At 32.4% G+C, this 20,502-nt stretch overlaps 1 protein-coding gene across 1 annotated transcript in view; it reads right to left on the bottom strand.

Moving 5' to 3' along the window:
- The window catches only part of LOC100570201 (irregular chiasm C-roughest protein), a 254,376-nt gene extending 233,880 nt beyond the window's left edge, over nucleotides 1-20,496 (bottom strand). Inside the window, exon 1 of the mRNA XM_029491102.1 lies at nucleotides 20,297-20,496. The gene's annotated coding sequence lies outside the window, so the exon portion shown is untranslated. The remainder of the gene's footprint in view (nucleotides 1-20,296) is intronic.
- Between the last annotated feature and the right edge of the window lie 6 nt (nucleotides 20,497-20,502).

The following is a 20,502-nucleotide window of genomic DNA, read 5'->3' as shown; positions in this document are numbered from 1 at the left end:
ATGGTCACATAATATTTATTAAATTATGTTACATAATTATTACGAGTGCTCGCTATACACACAGGTGGTCGGTCTATATAGTTGTCGATCATAAGCAACTGAAACTGCACACTGCACGGGCCACAGGCGCCCAATATATTATAACGTTTAAAATTTACGTTGTCAAAACTCGAAATGTATATTGAAGAAACTATCTATACATATTATAATTTATATAGACGCATAAGTTGGAAACCCTTGTGCCGGTAAAAATGTGACTTGAACCTAAGTCAACTTTATCAACAGTAATAAATTACAATAATAAATTATGATTTTGTTGCTGCTCTTTTTCTTTTTTTCCTTTTTATGTGGGGAGGGGGAGAGGGCAGTTTTTTAAATTTAATACAGGCACAATGCACAATGCGAAGACTATACGCGTGCCTAGATCAGATGATAGTACAACGATCGCCCACTAGAGAAAAATTAACATAATCAACAAAGTATGGTCCGATAATAATATAATATGCGACAGCATACAATTCGAGTATTAATAGGCGACGTTGGGCAAAAAAGTTTACAAAGATAACATGTTGTATACCTAGTTAAAAATTTGATAAATTACAGTAATCGCGTTGGATTTGCTATTATACTAAATGATTAAGAAGACGCAATATAATATTTATGTGTTAAAATACAGTTTGACTACATATATTATATTATACGAAAAAACTAGTTGGTGAAGTTAATCATGCTCCGTGGTTAATATCCAACCATTATTCACGATCAAAATTTGTTAATCACTTGTTAATATATTACTTTGGCCAGTGTAGGTGGTATACAGTGACAAATTCAACATGTGTATATATTTTAACGAAATGCATTAATTTGAAATTATGTAGGCACAAACATTATAATATTATATCATCGGTCAATCGTATATTTTTTTTTTCTTGTCCAACTCCATAGTTGTAATACGTAAAACGCGCGAGTTTAAAAGACCATTGACAGATCGATTATTCTCTCATTTCAATCGTTTACACAGTCTAAGTCAATTAATTTCGAACAACCGATCGTTGCCGTCTCCGTATAGATCGTATATAACATAATTTGATTACAACATGTGCGGATACCCTCAACATAGTTACGCGTGTGCCTGGATATTAAAATTGGTAATAACAAAAATAGGCAAGTAAATCGACAACGATATGGTACATAAATCGGGTCGTCGGCGACGGTGTAATATCATCGATAAGGCGTAAAATCGTACAATACACCGTCGCTCGTCCGGACCGCGGCCCGGTAGGATGTGACGAGAAAAAAGCCGCTTATCGAAATCCGTGACCGAGGAGATGCGGACCGCGCGTTACCGCGGTATACGCGAGCCGGTTATAAACGGCGGATATACACCGCGTTCGCGGTTTCCGGGCAGTCGTGCTGCAAACGGTCACGGACGGCGACCTGTAGACGCGCGTTCGGCGAATGATAAAAATATAATATTATAATAAGACAATACACAGTACGTACAGAGTACCTACGTGTGGACCTGCACCTCTGTACAGTTGTAATAAAATATATATATACCGCGTGTGCAGAGGAAAACGCTGGAGGGGTCATGGGTGGCGGGGTACGCGTCGAGATTTGCCCCCTTTCCCCCGCCCACCTGCACCCGTACACGGCACCCACCCGAGCTGCGATCCGCGCTCGGGGCTGGATAAAGTCTCTGTAGCTGAGCACTCTCGTTTCCCGCTCACTCTCCGGACTAGCTCACTCTGTATACCTCCTCGTCGCCGCGTACAATACGTCTGCAGTCTCCGTTCTCCTCGACAGGTGCGTCCGGAACAGCTTTGTATCAATTACTCGCCCTAACGACCCGTTAATGTGCATTGTAACATTCGAATGCCCCCCAACACACCCCCACTGCTGCCCTAGCCACACGCATCGTCGCACCGCCCGGCAGTCGTATAATAATACCTATATATATATGTAGATATTATTTATTCTCGTTAAATTTTCTTTTTTTTTTGTTTTCCCCGGACCCTTAAATCCTTCGTTTGGAATAATTACGCGTCGCCCGCACACGCGTCAACACGCCCGTAATGAAAATGTGTATACGCGTGTATGTGTGTGCTGTGTGTAAAAACACTAGAATATTACATATTATTATTGTCGTTGTTGTGTTAAACGAGAAAAGCGACGATGACGCGTTGAGTACGACTCCACGGTTGTCTATAAATAGTCTATACGGAAAACTGAAAGAAAAAATGCATTTATTACGATAATAATATTATTATTATGACGTAAGTACACGTTGCAAAATGATTAATGATGTATAAAGGTGTATAATAGGTACCTCATCGTGTATTGTTTGTTTGACAGTTTCCTGTATACAGGCACGCGAATTTCATATGTTTGACAATATAATATGGACACGAATCATTTGTACGGACTACCTATACCTTACAACAATCTATTTTTGTCGAGACAGTCTATCCGTTTAGATAAAAACTTACAACCCTCGGACCACCTACGTACATGAAAAAACTATAGTGGTGGTGCCTTATTATGTATAAGTTATTGTATATATAGATGGCATACAATATAATATAAGTTATAGTCTTGTGATTACGGAATACACAATGAGCAACTTTGACCTTCCCCTCGGGGGTTACAATATAATCACACATTTAATAATGGCTTTGCGGCGCATATATGACGAGACTATAATATAATACATCGTCGCACTGAAACCATAAGACCTCGGCGAGTCCGCCTCCTCCTGATGTGTGCGATATATTACGCGATGTAATTATACATCTATATATACATAATACATATGCGTGTATATATAGATGGACACACTCCACGTGGCAGATGCATACTTTCGGGGCTGGTGGGTGGGAGGGGGCGACGACGTTTCTCGTTTTCCCGGGGCGTACATTATACGATATTATTATATTATTACAATATCGTATTGTATGTGAGTCAAAGGAGGAGAAGGAAGTACATATTATGTAGGTACGCGAAAAGTGACAAAGTGCGCGGAGAAAGAGAGGAACGCCCATACAATTAAAAGTGTGCGCATTGACCACACACGTGGTCGTCGGTGGAACGCGCTCGCTCTATTTTTAAAAAATTTTTTTTTGTTTGATCTCCGCGGACGGACCTATAGCTGACTTATACGGCAAACTCAAAATAGGGGTGGGGCGGAAGTTCGAAAGGTAGAGTATAAACATTGTCAACACTTTGCATTATTATAATATTGATTTTCTGCATTTCGATCGATATTACACATCCGAGGGTGGATTTGGGGGATAAGTCCCGGGAAGTACCCCTCTTCCCTAGAAGGTTCGCAGTCTTTAAACGATACTATCTTATAATATTAATGTATTCAATAATATCACTTATTATTATTTAATTATGTGTTTAATTTATTTACATTTAAGTGTGCATCTGCTACGATATACCTATATAATATATACCTTTATACATATTTGGGGAGGAAACGTAGACCACGAGTTGGAGGTAAAACCCTGCTTGATAGTTATAATTTATAAAAATTCAAGCGCAACACACATTCAATATTTCAATCAAATATGTGACTACGTCCATTACAATATATAATAATATGATTCAACAGAATATGTCGAGCTATCGAATGTATTTGGATGTCCAATGCAGGATGTACTGTTTAGGATTTTCCAGCCGACAATCAAATATCTTTATTAATTTAGTATAAAATAATAATAATATATAGTTGATATGGTTTATAATTTTAATATAGTTATGTATAGAAAACTTCCTGTACATCTTGTACTCTTCCTCTGTATTCTCTTCTTGAAAATATACTGTCGACATTTATTTTGTCCATTCAGTAGAATTAAAAAAATCGTTTATTTTTACTACGTACGATGCACAAATCTCCAATACTCGGATCATCGTAGTAAGTTATTTTCCATAATACTTTGTATTATTTTGTATTTATTTAATTTAACTATCTATAAAATTACTGTTTTTTTTTTTTTTTTTTAAAGTTATTATCCAAATAAATATTTGTGAACAACAATCATTAAATACTAGTAAACAATACTTGGAATGCCCGAATAAGTATTTATTAAACAAAACGAATATCAAACAAACTATACACAAAGCATTTAGAACTTTTCCAATACTGTAAATAGCACTAATTAAATAGCATTTATTGTATAGGGAAAGGTGGAAGAACAGTCATCCATTAATGAAAAGTCAATTGTCTGTTACGCAGTATAAAATCATGTTTAAAGTATTTGAACTATTTAGTAGATCAAAAGACAAAAAGTTAAATAGTTACGTAATAATATAATATACGTGAAACAGAAATACAATTGTAATAAAAAGTTTAAAGTTTCAATAGATTTAACTTGTTACTATTTCGAATTTTGATCACATATATAATAATGTACGTTTTAGTGTTTTACTCATACGATGTATTGTTTGGCCATCGGTAAAATTATATATTTTTTAGACAACACCGGTGGTCGTCGCAGCCCCTTATAATTGTTATCACCCCGTCGGATTACTTTCCGCCCCAAATAAATGTATAGGAAATGTCTGACCCGCGACATAAAAACCTTAAAGTCGACGGTGCAATATACGTGATATATCATATACATTATAATATTATCATTATAACAGTCGTGGGCGTAGCTGAATATTGCATATAATTTGTATTATATATTTTAATATATTATTATATGCTTCAAACGTACAGACATGACACGTAGCATACGGTATTTTTCTAACAGTAAATGTTCATCATATCGAAAACGATTAAAGCATTTAAAAATGTTTTTTACGTAATAAATTTAAATCAATAAAACAGTTTTGAAAAAAATTATATTTCATAATCTTCAGCAGAATAACGACATCATTTTTTTATTCCATATTCCTATGGACATTTTTTTTTTTTTTTTTTTGAAAATGTTTTATTCGTTAACAGCTTGACCGATGTTGTTATTACAACATTCTATAGAGTACGGGTTTTTATTATTATTACTGTGCATAATATAATATTACGTATCGCGTTTAGCTTATTATTTTTTCCCACTAAAATATCGTCTCGGAATGAATTCTCGTATTGCAGCATGCAACGAAACATTCTCAAAACCATTAATGCATTTTGAGATAACGATAGTGTGTTTACTGTGACAATAATCGCTCCCGTTCAACTGCGGTGTACCTATATAGTTCTCGAGTCGATGGCGATGTCCCGTGCACAAAGGCCAGCTAGGCCGTTGAGCTGTGAAACAGAAACCGACGAGTCGATGATGACCTTTTGCCGACTGTTCGCATTGTCTCCTCCATAGACATACAATTTAATTTAATATAATATAATGTTGGTAGGTCGGTAGCAGATATATATAATATTATGTACGTCTACTTCGCCCGCCGACAAACGAAACGCCGATCGTATCGGGGCGGCTGTTCTCGAGGAGGAACGATCGCCGCGGTAAACGTACAAATAGATACAAAGAACATTGCGTTGTTGTATAAACGCACAATAGGTGTTTTGAAAAAGAAAAAAAAATGCTTTAGAGGCTCTCGACGTCGAACAGATCTAAAGTTAATGAAATTACGGATGGATAAAAAGATAACGATGATAATAGTATAAAACTTTCAAGTACCTATAGGTACATATTGTTATCGTATGCGGTTAAACATAATAATATAGGAAAATCGGCGTAACGCAATGGAAACATTTTAGAAAAAAATGTTTACTGTACCGTCGTGAGTTTAATTCAAAAATAAAAGAAACTGAAATCAATTGAAATCGATTGAAAAGTATAGGTTGATAGGTACATATATTGTTATAATTTAAACGTTTATGTCAAACCCGATACGTTTTTATTCGAATTTTATTATCGATATCTCCAATCATATCACATCATAACACCTTAGAATATCTCTAATAAGTGTATGTAATGGTGTAGGTGTTCGTATTCTATATGAAGTTATCTGCCAACCACTTTTAGTACCTATACCTATATAATATGGTATGTAGATGAATGTGTAACTTTACCTTCCTCGACAACTTTGCCCTATTACTGAATTGTTGTTCGTAGTAATATAAACAGGTGTTTAACCACATGACAAATTACAATTTTCATAGAATTGGTGAATAATTTGAAATCGTTAAAGACATACCATGGTCACTGCAGTAACCCATATTTGCACTTGACATGTCTGCAATAACTTTACGCAATACAATATTATATAGTATTACGTATCAACTTATTTGGGAACGCTCGTGCGGGTATACAATAAGTTGCAAACGTACAATAGGTAATAACAGTATACGGGAAAAATATTTTAAAACATCATAGTCGATATTACCATATTTCAGTGATTATAAGTTATAACTATAAATTATAATAATATGCTTTTACGTTGGAAAATACAATGCAGTTTTAGTTATTAATTATCATATGGTTAAATTTACTATATAAATATGTGCAATGGATATTTCTAATGGTCGGGATAAGTCACATAGTCGTATTTGATTATATACGATCTGCAGCAAGACCGACAGTAATACATATAATTATTACCATAGTGCACCAAACAAATATGCACATGGAAACTATTTCCGAAATGTCTGTGAAGGGTAAAATATGTTATTTTAAACACATTTTTTTTTTTATAAGCACACATATTTCATACACAAGTGTAGTAAACTAATAATAGCTGCTATAGGGCTCGGAAGTTGTAGAAATTGCATATGTTTTGTCTGAACTGTGATCTCGATTTATAGCAGATCCAGCTAGAAACGTATCGTTTATATACGCAATGACGATATTAAAAGCTAATATTTAAAATTTATATTTTTGTATTTTCGTAAATTTTATATGGAAAACGTGAATATTTCTTAGTAGTTTTTTATGCATAATTAAAATTTCCTGAAAAAAAATCCGTTACCTTATAACCTATTTTATATTCAATTAATTATTCCCTAGATTTTTCCTTTTTTAAAGATTTGCGCAGAGTGGCAAAAACACATTTCCCCATTAAAAAACATTTTGATGATGCCACGTTTTTGCTGTAGACATACTTATGGCGTAATATTATTTTTGTCTTACCAGTTTTTCATTGCGTTGCTCATATTTAATTGAACCTATTAGAGTTATATTTAATCAAAAAAAAAATAATAATAATAATAATAAATATCTATTTAATATAGTGTGTCGGTTATCCGAGTTATTTACCTGCCTGAATTTCTAGCTAGGTTACCTTTAACTTATCGATCTCGACTTCTATATTAAAATAATTTAACTTCCGAGCCCTACAACTATAATAGCCAATAATATAATATATCATTATACGGGGTGTCTGAAATGTGTATGACCTATACGTATAATCGGTGCAGGTCGCATATTATTATATTTTGTACCTACACGTAACAATATATAAATCAGATGTTTATAACATCTATAACGCCCACCTGCAGTTATCCACAGCATCGGCGGACACCATAATAATATTACGGCGGTAAAGTACAATATTATACGTATGGGCGCTACGGTGGCAGCGGTTCAATACTGTTTTCGCAATAGCCATCGTATAATATTATGATATTCGTATTAACGTCCTCGAGATAGGCTTCGAAAACTTTACGCCTATTAACCCATATATTATTATTATCCAGTATATCGTTCGAGTTATTAACAATCAAAACACTCTGCATATATGTACTTAGGTATACAATATATTATTATACGTATATAATATAATGTCAGACCTCCCCCCCTCAGTCGTTCGTTCAAAGTTCAAGATATATATGGACGAAAATCAATAACATAGAGTTCGTGTTTATTGCATTGGAATCAAATCGTATATCGAATTTTGATATCAAACATTAGATTCCGAGTGGACCGATGAATGTTTTCATATTACCAATCAACATAATAAAATAATAACATAATACAATCCACATCATATACATAATATTAAGGTATTATATTTAGTGCTTCGCCTTCTTTTGGAGTATAGTTTTTACTGCTCCAAAAAAAATATCTTATAAAGACATTTTAATGAGATCATAATAATATTATTTTGAAAAAATTGGATATTTATCAAAAAAAATTAAGATTTATACCCAATGATTACATTTTCGAAATACCTATTTAAATTTCAAGCTGTTGCCTATATTTCTAGCATAATATTATAACTACTTCCTAATAGTAACATAAATCACTATATAGGACATAGGTATTAAGTAGCAATATAATCATGTTATCAAATTAACTTATTAACATTATTCGTGTCCAATGATAATAATTATTAACAAATCCATTACCGTAATTTTAATGATGGTGTATACTATTGAGTACTAGACACATAATATTATAATGTACAGAAGAGAGGTTACCTAAAACTTACTCGCTTTTTTTACTTGAACTTTTTTTGCGTCAATTTCCAACATATTGAGATCAAATAAATGTGTATAAAATGTAACGTAATTATTCTTATAATTATTAACTAAATAATACATCATCATCATCAAAATACGTTTTTCAAACATTTTACTTAGAATATAATATACAGCCAACTTATTGAATAATCCTCTCAAGAATAAACACATTTTTTTTTATTGTTATAGTTGTTACAATTTGGATCTCCCCATTAATATTGATATCCCTATACATTTGTTGGTGGGTGAGCACTACGGTATTGGCTGTTGTACAATTTGTGGAAGTTTTCTGGACCGTTTGTTGTTCTATAATCTATAGATTTAATTTATTTTCTTAGTTATATACAATTGTGAAATTCAGAAAATTTGGCAACGTCTCGCAAAAACAAAATGAATTTAACGTACGGAATCGTGTTATGAAAAAGGTCCGATAAGCGCCATATATATAATATTAAGTACTCGGTTGTACTTAACATACATTATTGTATATTTATATATAAATAAAAATACACTTGACAATAACTATACAGTCGAGATAAAATATAACGAGTTCGTGATGTTGGTTCAATTCTATGCTCATCAAACTATATCCTTACGAGTTACGAACTAGCTCATAATATTTGAAGTCAACTTTCCAAAATTCGATTATTTCCGTCGCAATATAATAAGTCTTATAATATTCATTATATCAACATATTACTTGTATAAATGTCTACTGTAAATCTCGTTAAAGGTGGACGCACTCTCTCTGATAATTACTCTCTTGAACATTTTTCAGTATAGGCGGCATTTTTATTTTCCTTTCGTGTTTATGCTTTTGAAGCTTTTCCACCTGCAGCTTTGCCGATATAATATTATTATTATTATACATAATAATAATATAATGATTGGATTGCGCGTCAAACTGTCAGACCTGCAGGTTAGCAATACGATATACAATTAAAAGTCTATTATGTATCGTAGCGCACGATTCATTTAAATTCGTTCCCGCCGATAAGTTATTAGTGTATACCTGCAGGTCTATATATTATTTTATTTTGCACCTAAACGAATTCATTGAGATTTCAAACGAATAAAAATCATGTTGCTACGTCGAATTAACCGCCCGACGTCGGAAAAAACACATTTTTCTTTCATTATAATATTCTGTTTTGATATCACGACGTCAACGCGTCACGCACAAATAACATTTTTTTTTTTTTTTTTTAATTCTATTATTGTACTACAATAAAAATATTATAGTATAAATACGGATTGTATACCCAAAATGTAGGTACAGGTTAGGTTAGGTATACGACCACGCGCCAATAATAATAATAATAATAACATCCGAGAGAGTTTTTTGTTTTTGAGATATCGTTTTTCATAATAATAATAATATAATATATCGTAACACAACAATGTATAAAATATCGTCACGGCCGTAAGTGCACAAATTGCAGTGTGCGCCTATATAAATGTATACCTACTTAATATATACCTATATACTACTTTTGGCCGAAACACGCTTTCATGCTTTAAAAGCGGATAACGAATTTGATAATAACGCTTAAACGATTCAGTGCGCTGCAGCAACACCGCGTCGTGACCAGACAGTGTCCTTTGTCGTTGTTCTTCGCACCTTGTGCAGGTATATAATAATATAATGTTTAAGTACTGTACAACAATATGTATATATCGTGTACGGGGCACGAGACCGGCAAGAAATGATTTTCCATTTTTTTTATTATTATTATTATAACTGTTCGAACGGCACCGGAAGAAAGACTTTACGTAATATTATATTATATCGTATTACGCAGTCGGTCGTTATTGTTATTGTTATAATCGCCGTCACTGTAGTGTTGTTGTTGGCGTTAATAGACGGTAAAGTCGTCGAATTAACGTGTTATATTATAGCAAATAATAACATATTATAGACGCAGTCGTCGTGAAACGAGGTGCGAGTTTTGATCTCGCAGCGAGCGGCACCATACACCAATATAGGTATACAGCATGTATAATATATACACGTGTCCTTGAAGTTGACCGCCAACATTCAAAATCTTCAATTCAATTTTTCTCAATAATTAGTTGGTCATCACTTGTAAGTAGGTACACGAATCGGCAACGTGTGAGTTCGACCGTTTTCCCTTTTCACAAAAGTTTATGTCGTGGATATAACTTCTTCGAAATCTGCCCGTTTTGTAATTTTCAAGTTTTTGATCGTGCCAAAATGTTGTGCTCAATTTATAATAATAACTCTTGTCAGTAGGTTTCTTTATATTATCCATTCACGCTGCAGTAGCACCCACCCATAGCCGCGAATAAAAATAAAATAAAACATCGTCCGATGTCGTATTATACGAATATTATACCTATTCTTGACCCGTCGGTATTTAGCCACGTAAGTGATAATAATACCTATTATTATCGGTCCAATCTAACTTTTTGTCTATTCCCATTCTTTCGAGAAATCGTGATCGAATTAATTAAATAATGTACCCTACAGAATTGTTGAATAATTGACATCTGCAAAGTTGACCCTGCAACTTAATTCAGAGATTTCTTGAATCATGTCCAGAGTTACCAAGTAGTTTGCAAGAATTTGCAAGTGAAGATTATGACGGATATCAAAGATTACATTAAGTTGCTGTACTTGTAAAACTATTACTCGACCGTAACATTATCTATATAATACATTTATCGTGCGTTCGTATACGAGCCACGATAGAAGTGATAAAAAAATACTGCGATTTGAAGTCTAGATATGTTTTTGGTATTAAAGACACTGTGAATTATGAATTCGATTCTACCGGTCAAAATGTCGATCAGACTTATAACACCGAGTGGCTTTAATGAAAAAGAATAATTTGAAATAAAACGTCCAAAAAATAGTTCTAAGTGGTTGTGGCGCCAATTTATTCAGCCTAGTAAATTCGTGGGTTTCATAAACGAACGGAATTGAGTTCCCAAAAATGTAAAACGACATCAAAGGACGTCGGATTGATGACATCGAAACAACAAGCAAATGTGGTGAACCAGTTCAATGAAGCTATATTAAAGTTGAAGACTCCCAACATAGTATGTCATTTGAAAACGTGGCAGGAGTGTTATGTAAGTACACTGGTGGGTTACACGTGATTCTGAAGGGCAGCACCCCATCATTTCAAACGGGTGGTTGCGGGTAGGTAATTGCTGGATTTAGTGAGAAATTGTAGTATAAGGCTATAACTTCATATGAATATGATATTTAATAAGAATAATAACTACAATAATAGTTAGAATTATATTAGGTAGTAAATGCGAATGGTGGGTCATTCAAAAAATGAATTGCGCGATAAAATATTTCACTCTGCCACGCCACCGACGAGTGAAAATTTAAAATAACGTCAGGCAGCAGTGTGTTCGCTGTAAAAGAGATTATTATTTAAAAATGAATTAATGTTTTCAACTTTTCTTCATCTCCCTTCCGCACACATAATATATTATAATGAATAGGACCGCCAATCAGCAGCGGACCACCCTGGGTCGTGTGTATGTGCGTATGTACGTGTGAATAACGGGGTAGGTACCTCTATATAATATGTAGCGTACACAGAAGAAATTTTGCAAAAAAAAAAAAAAAAATTACGATTCCGAGCGTAAACGCGAGTCAGACTTTAATAACATGCGGTCCACACACAAGTCACAATTAGTCGATCTCGTAAAACAGACGAGACGATACCTATATATATATATATATAAAGACAGACACTGCACCGGTGTACATGCGGGACTTATATACACGTATATAATAGTACCTACACGCGTATATGTATAATTCTTTTACTTAGTTAAAGGGCGGTGAATAGGAACAGATCTATAAATGCCGGTCCGAGTTAGACCCCGACCTGACGCCGGTAAACTATAATTAGCATTGGCGCGCGCGTGTGTGTGTGTGTGTATGTACGGTGCCACAGCAGACGGTGGAATAATATTATATATGAACGTATATATTATTATACGCGTATAAAAGAACCTCGTTGAGGCAGCGCACCCGGCTAAACCAAATTAAATATCGTACATGTAATGTAGGTACGTTATACACACTGAGTGTGTGTGTGTGTGTGTGTGTGTGTGTGTGTGTACATATACCAGTTTAGGACGAGCATTTAAGCGGTTCAACGCGCGGACACGATCGAGAAACGAGACGTAGATATTATTATTATATGGGCACTCGAGGAGCCGTCGCGATCATATATACGAATTATAATATACACACACGCCCGCTACACATGTAATAGGTTTACTCGTACCTACGTACGTAGAGCAATAATATGATATAGTAATAATAGCAGCGTGCCCATATTCGGAGCATTCCGGAAGGTCAGCTTCCGAAGAAGTCCGAAAAAAAATAAAACATATTTCTTAAACGTATACAATATAATATAATATTATACAAACGGCCGAGTCGATAAAATATATCGATGGACGTGTGTGTGTGTGTGTGTGCATAATAATATTACGTGTGATACCTAAGCTTAACCCACGAGCGTATAATAATATATGAGTAATATATGATGGGAGGTACGCGTGGCGGCACTTGTCCGTGTCGAATGGATAATACTCGACGACGGAGACCGTTTAACCGGCGCGCCATATTTATGAACCGACAGATATTCAATATAGGTACACCAGGTATAATATAATGGTCGACAACCCGAGATAGTATCGTTATTATTATTATTATGAAATATGTCGAGGCGACTAACAACTGTGTTATTAATATTAATACAATATCGTGCAACACGGGTAGCCGCCGCGTGCTGCATCATAATAATAATAATATTATATTATATATATATATATTAAGCTTGGAATCGTTTACAGGAGAGATTTGTTTTCGTCGTCGAAACTTGAACGACTAAATACCATATGATAATGTAAGTATTAAACTATAATAAATAATTCATTAACGGCATGTACAATATTAATGATTACGTCCGACGAGCATAATAATATTATTTAACATTTTTCCGCAACCTAGTACACAATGTAAGCCATCCCCTAGGGACATCAATATAATAGTACACTCGCATTATTGACAGCGAGAGCGGAGATTCTCTAACATTTTCTTGACATTTTTCAACTTCATATAATACGCACGAAAAAAACAAAAACGCACATCATTGTATGCATTAGAATATTTAAACATGTACATTTATCAAACTCATATCACGTAAACTGCAATTTGCTCAACTACCGAAACATTCCACCCCCGCAGAGCGTTCACACTTCGCCTTAACCGTGTCCATGTGAATAATATGAGCTGGATTGTAATATTATACGATCGTGTCGACTGTCATTCAAAGACAAACGAGAGATTTCGTTTGTATAAAAACAAAAAAAAAAAAACGATATAATACAAAATATTATTGTTATATTATAATATAGGTTCCTATATTATTGTACTTAATCAAATATAACACGAATTCTCTCTGTGACATATTTTTGATTTACTTATCCGCTCGAAAAATAATCGTGACAATTTATAATGGTACACACAAATACATAATATTTAACATGTGTTGACATCAAAGTACTCATCGCGTATATCTACCTACCTCTACCTACCCGTTCGACTATATAATACCGTACGTAACACAATCACGTTGCTCGAAACGATTAATGAATATATTATTATAACAGAGATAAATACGTTTCAAATACATTAAACATACCCATTATTATAATTACAAATAATTCCCGTATTTAAGCAGAAAATAATTTAAGTGCATTGCAGGAAGTAGGTCTATTATTTCAAACACAATTAAATACTATGACTTTACTTCAAAAATATGTCTATATGAAAACTTTCAAAGTCCAGAAATTGCCTGTGTAAGTTTTTTTTAGTCATAATATAGTGCTTATTAACATTTTTTCGTGTGATGAATGATGATTAAATACTTTTTAAATTAGTGTACAGTAAACAAATCCTAATGGATTCTAACATTAAACTTTAGGGACTATAAGGACAATTTTTTTTCAGTATTCTGCAGTATACTACATTTTTATTCGCAGAATATATTGTATTTTAAATTCTTAACGATTGTATAATATTATTAACATATTAAAAGTAACGTTTATCAATAATGCGAATCTGATGTACGAGAAGGACAATAATCTATTGTATTGCGAAAACAAATAAATAATTATGTAAACATGGAATATTATTTTTAAAATACACTCTGTACACTCTATTGGACGTGGATATATAATAATATGTACATTGGTATCCTCCAATACGTGATTAAAATAACAAAACACCCGGTAAAAATACAAAATAAACAAAATCACGTGTTGACACAGTGACGCGTACGCTCGGCACACAAAATAATAATATATAACAATATCGAGTGCACACACAACATTGTATATTTGTGTATGAACCAGCATATGTGTACTACAGTGTATTGTGCTTATATATATATATTATATTTGTATACAGAGGTTATTGTTTGAAAATTGGCAATTGTGTAAAATCGAAATGTAATGTTTATCTCATTAAATCAAATGTTATAGGTGGGTAATACTTATATTATAATATTATTATGTTTCTCGTTTAGCGAGTGGTCCGAACTGTGTTATCGTTATTATGCATAATAATATTATTAAGGTTTATAGTAAACGCATATATAATTAGCGAAACAAGCGCACGCACGATATCTCTATTCTATACATGTGGCTACATCGCATCATTATATTATTTTTACTTTTCATTCGGTTACATCTTACGTAGGACATAATCAAAGGCGGGCAAGTTAATGAAAATAATTAACTCAAGTTAAGTTAAGTTAAGAGGATACAAGGTCGATAAGTTAAAAGTTAACAGTTAACAAATAATAAATTTAACTCGATAAGTTAAAAAGTTAATATAGAAAAAAAATATTAACTTAACTCAGTTTAAAAAAAGTTAATCTATTTTTTTTTTATTAGTATTTAAATCACTTAAAGAGTGAATGTGTCTTTCTAGTTTCTAATTTACAAATTATAAAAAACAATTTTATTAAACTTTTATCATAATGAACACTATATACCATTTTACTTTTACTTTACTATTATTTACTTATTTACACTATACTCATCTCAAATCAATAATTCAACAAATATATTTTTTTATATCGTATAGCAATGGAATGTCATAATACGTGAAGATGACTACATGAACTTCATATATATTATAAGTTCTCTAACATTAAAACATAACAATTGTCAATTTGTAATTTAAAATTATCAAGTTTATTAAAAACATTTATAATTGTAACTTGCATAATATATAATTTACAACTTAATAAAATGTACACAAAATTATGTTATCAAGAAAAATAACAGAAATGTTTGTGTTTTTGTCTTGGAATATTTTTATTTTATACTGATATAGTAATATTTAAGTATAAATCAAAATTTCAAAATGTTTTAACTTGATTGATTTTTTTAAAATCAACTGAGAAAAGCTAAGTTATTTCAACTGTAAATTAAACTAGTTAAGTTCATAAGTTGATTAGAAAATAAACTAACTGGTTAAGTTAAAAAGTTTTAAAAAATTAACTTTTTAACTAGTTAGTGCCCACCTTTGGACATAATATTATAACGTGTTATTACGAGAGAACGTTTCAACGGAGTTTTCAAGGGGTTCACATAGGCAACTTTAACGACATTTTAAGAAAAATAGAAATATTATATTATTATTTAAATAATATCAATCGGAATTTTACATATTTACATGTGGCGTCCAGTATACTTAATTACTGTTGATGGTTGGTGCGTAATAAATATTACAAGATGTATAATTATAAACCTAGAATTCTAATTCAGTAAAACATGTTGACACAGACCGATTAGTACCTAGGTAGGTATAATGTTATACAGTGGCGTGCCGAACATTCATTTTTTGAAGCAATTGCCTCAAGGGAAATTTGGGTGGGTGGGTGGTTGTGTTAGTATAGATGTGCAACTTATACCTAAAAAAACTTAATAATATTTATTATTTTGAATAATAAAAAAAAATAGTGAAAAAACTGTTGGTGGTGGGGAGGGGGATCAAATTGTATAGTTTGCCTCAGGTCTGCTTGTCAGTTCGGCACGCCACTGATGTTATAAGTAATATTATTACTTATAATAACTTAATACTTATTATTTATTAAGTACCACTGAGCATAGTGCAGTTTTAGAGTTAAAACGCGCTAGTTAATTATTATTAAATCCAAAGAGGATACCCATTAAAATATTATATTCTGAAATAAAAAATAATCGTTCTTGAATACTATAATATTTAGTAGGTACATTTATTTTACAATTTCCGTAAACATCCATATTTTTGTTGTTTAAAGCACCATTTCGATAAACATATCTATCGATATATATCCCAAAAATACAAATGAGTGTTTTCCTCTAAATCTAAAACCATTATAAAACGTGACCTAATATCCGCTCTCGCACCTTGTCACCAACAATTTATAATATTACCTACGTATTTCTTTAGCCAAGATTACGTACCTATTAGGTATTAACCATACCATAAATTATTGTGTAACACTGAACACGCCGACCGTACGAGCCCTTTTTATACGATTAGTTATTATTATAGTTTGCTAAAACCGAATTTTAGTGATTTATATTAAGTTTTTTTTTCTTCATAATCTCGTTGAATACTTCCTTTGACGAACATTTATCCTAATTTGTTATTAAAATTACATTATCTGCAGACAGGTCCAACATCATCTCCTCTCTTTACGCGCACGCGCATGTGTTTGTGTGTGTGTGTGTGTGTGTGTTATGCATAACCATGGTTAAACTCTTGTCGACGAAAAAAATCCTGGCTGGCCGAGCGCCGCGCCGTCCCGCCTGTTGAACGTATCGTATAATATTTTTCTTATTTTCGTTGAACTATTATAATTCGTACTATTTAAACGATTTAAAAATTACAATCATTATAAACGCGTGAGTGACATTTTACATACGTAGAAACGAAATACTCTCGTCTGTCATATTATTGCGATTAATAATATTATTCAAATTTAATTAATAGCCACACTACACAAAAATGTCGTAGTGTTAAGCCGTTATTAATTTCCGGGTGTCTAGTTTCAAAATAACTAAACTAGTGCATACGTGCAGCAGTGCGAGCGTTATAATATTATTATTACCCCATTATTTCTCTGAAAAATTGCAATCGTCGAGAGAAGGTGTAGATTAAACGCGTACAGGATACAGGTTCTATAGGTACTCAATATCTTACAAGTGAAATTTAAAACTAAGCACTGAAATGCGTGGTATTACGCACTGTTTTAGCAGTATTCTATGATAATACACAAATGCATAATAATATAATATTATGATGGATAATAACTAATAAATTATAATGCTTATGCACGTCGTGAACGTTATTCATTAAACTGTAATAATTGCGTATAATCAAAATAACATTGTTACGTATAGTTGTAGGTACTTATAACAATAAAGTAACCCAAATTCATATAAGTTATGCATTGTTATAAATGTAACCACCGTATAAAACTAATTTTATGAAAACTTTGCCATAATAATTTTATTTAATGTCGTATATTCATAATATAGATATTTAGAATTAAAATTCTACAATAGCTTCAAAATGTTATCATAGTGTGTTTGGAATAAGTGAAGAATTATTATAATATAGATCAATCCACACATAACTTGTTAATATTGTTACGATACCTATATGGTGGGTAAGTCGTATGTGCTTGTAGTATACCTATAGACTAGTATAGCTTATACTATTGAAATGGATACGTTCCTCTGATAAATATAAACTGCCTTTTAAAAGAAACTAAAAAATAAAATCGTGTTTTTTAATTTAATTTAAAATTTAAATCTAGCTGGTATTAATAGGTTATTATTTTACTACATAGATTCAACAACATATCGTTTTTCTTGCTCCGATAACCCACGTTGTATATTATCTAACGTGTTGTGTCTCCCGTATCGTGTCAGATTTCATTTACTGTCGTACCTACCTAATGAATATGAATATCAATTTCTTGTCAATAAATGTTAAAATGCTCGTTGATTAACCACAAATTATTGTTTATATTTTGAAAATCAACCCGACGGTTTATAATTTCGAATCTATAGTCTCTATACTCGTTTTTAGGTTGTTTTATCTATTCAACCTGAAATTTTTCATCCGAATAAATAATCGTTCACAACGACTAGTTGGTATTTAATTATTTATATATTTAATTTGTGTGATATAATAGAAACACGCATAGGTAGGTACATAGATTTATATCAGTAGAATAAACGATACTTAACAATTGGTAGTATATACCGATTTTATACCATATGTACATATTTTGCGTCTAGACAAAAATGACAATTAATATATAACACGAATTGCGTAAACAATCATACTAAACATTTAATGAATCAATAAAATTAGCTAATCATGTCTCTTACACGCGATTTAGTGCCCTGCATAGTTGGAACATCATATTTAAGCGAATCATTAAATCAATCAATTTTTATGGTATCGATCATTAATATAATATTAATATTGTCGCGATGTGATAATATAATATATATAAATATATTATAAAAATAATATGATAAAAATATTATGTGCCTACAATGAAATTCTCAAATGTTCACCTGGGCAACTTATTGAATAGATTTAAGCAGATAAAGTTGGACAGCTACCTATTCCCAATACGTACGTTTTGATATCATTGATTGATTTTAAATCTTAGTTGTTATCGTTAGGTATAATGAGATATAGATATTTAGACTACCGTAGCAACTTGCAGCCTCGCAGAAAATGAGCAGTTCAAATATCAAACGAGTTTTCGACAAGTATATAATAACTATTTTGGGATAATTCACAACACGTATAACCCTGCAGCAATGTACACACTATAGTTACACATATTTAAAATATAATCACTGATCAGATGATGTGTTTGTCCGTCAACAAAACTTCATAAATATTAGGTAGGTACATGTATTAATTAGTTCAAAATTATATATTATATATAATATATATACCTATTCCTATTTAATTGATCGATAAAAATAAATATATCAATGACAAATAACGTATGAAGTTTATTTAATTACAAATCCTTATTATACCGGGCTGCATAAATAATCACTATAAACGTCAATAGTGAGCTAATGGTCCCTTAAACATGATTTAGTGGCTCGTGATTGCGGGTTCATTAAATTTTAGCGAATCGCAAAATAAATGTATCAAATTTTTTATGCAATCCGGCATTGTTGGACATCAACTATATTTATTATACATTTATATACACAATATAACCATCACCAAAATTAAAAATGATTGTCATTTTGAATTTCTTTATGGAAAACTCAAATAAGTAAATTTAAATAACACCAATACTCTCGTATATAATTGCATATCAAAGGACTAAATTATTAATATTTCCTTTGTAATTTTTTGTGTTTCATAAATTTCGTTTGAATTAAAAATTATCGTTAAATATTAAAATGCAATTATTTAATTTTCCGAGTACGCGTTCAACAATATACATTACACACGTAGTAACGCGAATAGGTAAATATTATATTATTATATCATATAATAATAGACATAGCGTTCTTTCCGTTACTTCGATGGTTTAAAAATTACTTTTATTCGATCTGCGGCGCGGAATCGGGAAGAAAAGAAAAATTGTGCGTCGAAAACGACTCGGAGGAGATGAAAAATAAATATACGGAATCAACCGGCGGGGGGCGATCGCGCCTCAATATAATGTAATATTATCATTAGTATAGTTACTAAAATATTAGTATTATTAATAAGGCCTAATACAAATTATTATACGATATTCGATAGAAGAGGGACACACTCACCTGGTTGACGTGCAGACGTCGGCGGACAGCGGAGCGGCGGCGGCGGCGAGACGAGTATAATAATATATTATTAAACTAATACTAGAGCGATGTGTGGTACGCGGAAAAGTCTGCCGGGTCAGCGGGACGCCGAAAAGTTTTCCGGGTCGTTCCGACGGCCGTCGGTGATCGTCATAATTCTCCGCGGCGATTGTTCAAGGGAGGAG

The sequence above is a fragment of the Acyrthosiphon pisum genome, chromosome X (genome assembly GCF_005508785.2).
Source record: "Acyrthosiphon pisum isolate AL4f chromosome X, pea_aphid_22Mar2018_4r6ur, whole genome shotgun sequence".
NCBI lineage: Eukaryota > Metazoa > Arthropoda > Insecta > Hemiptera > Aphididae > Acyrthosiphon > Acyrthosiphon pisum.
This window is presented reverse-complemented; position numbering and strand designations above follow the sequence as displayed.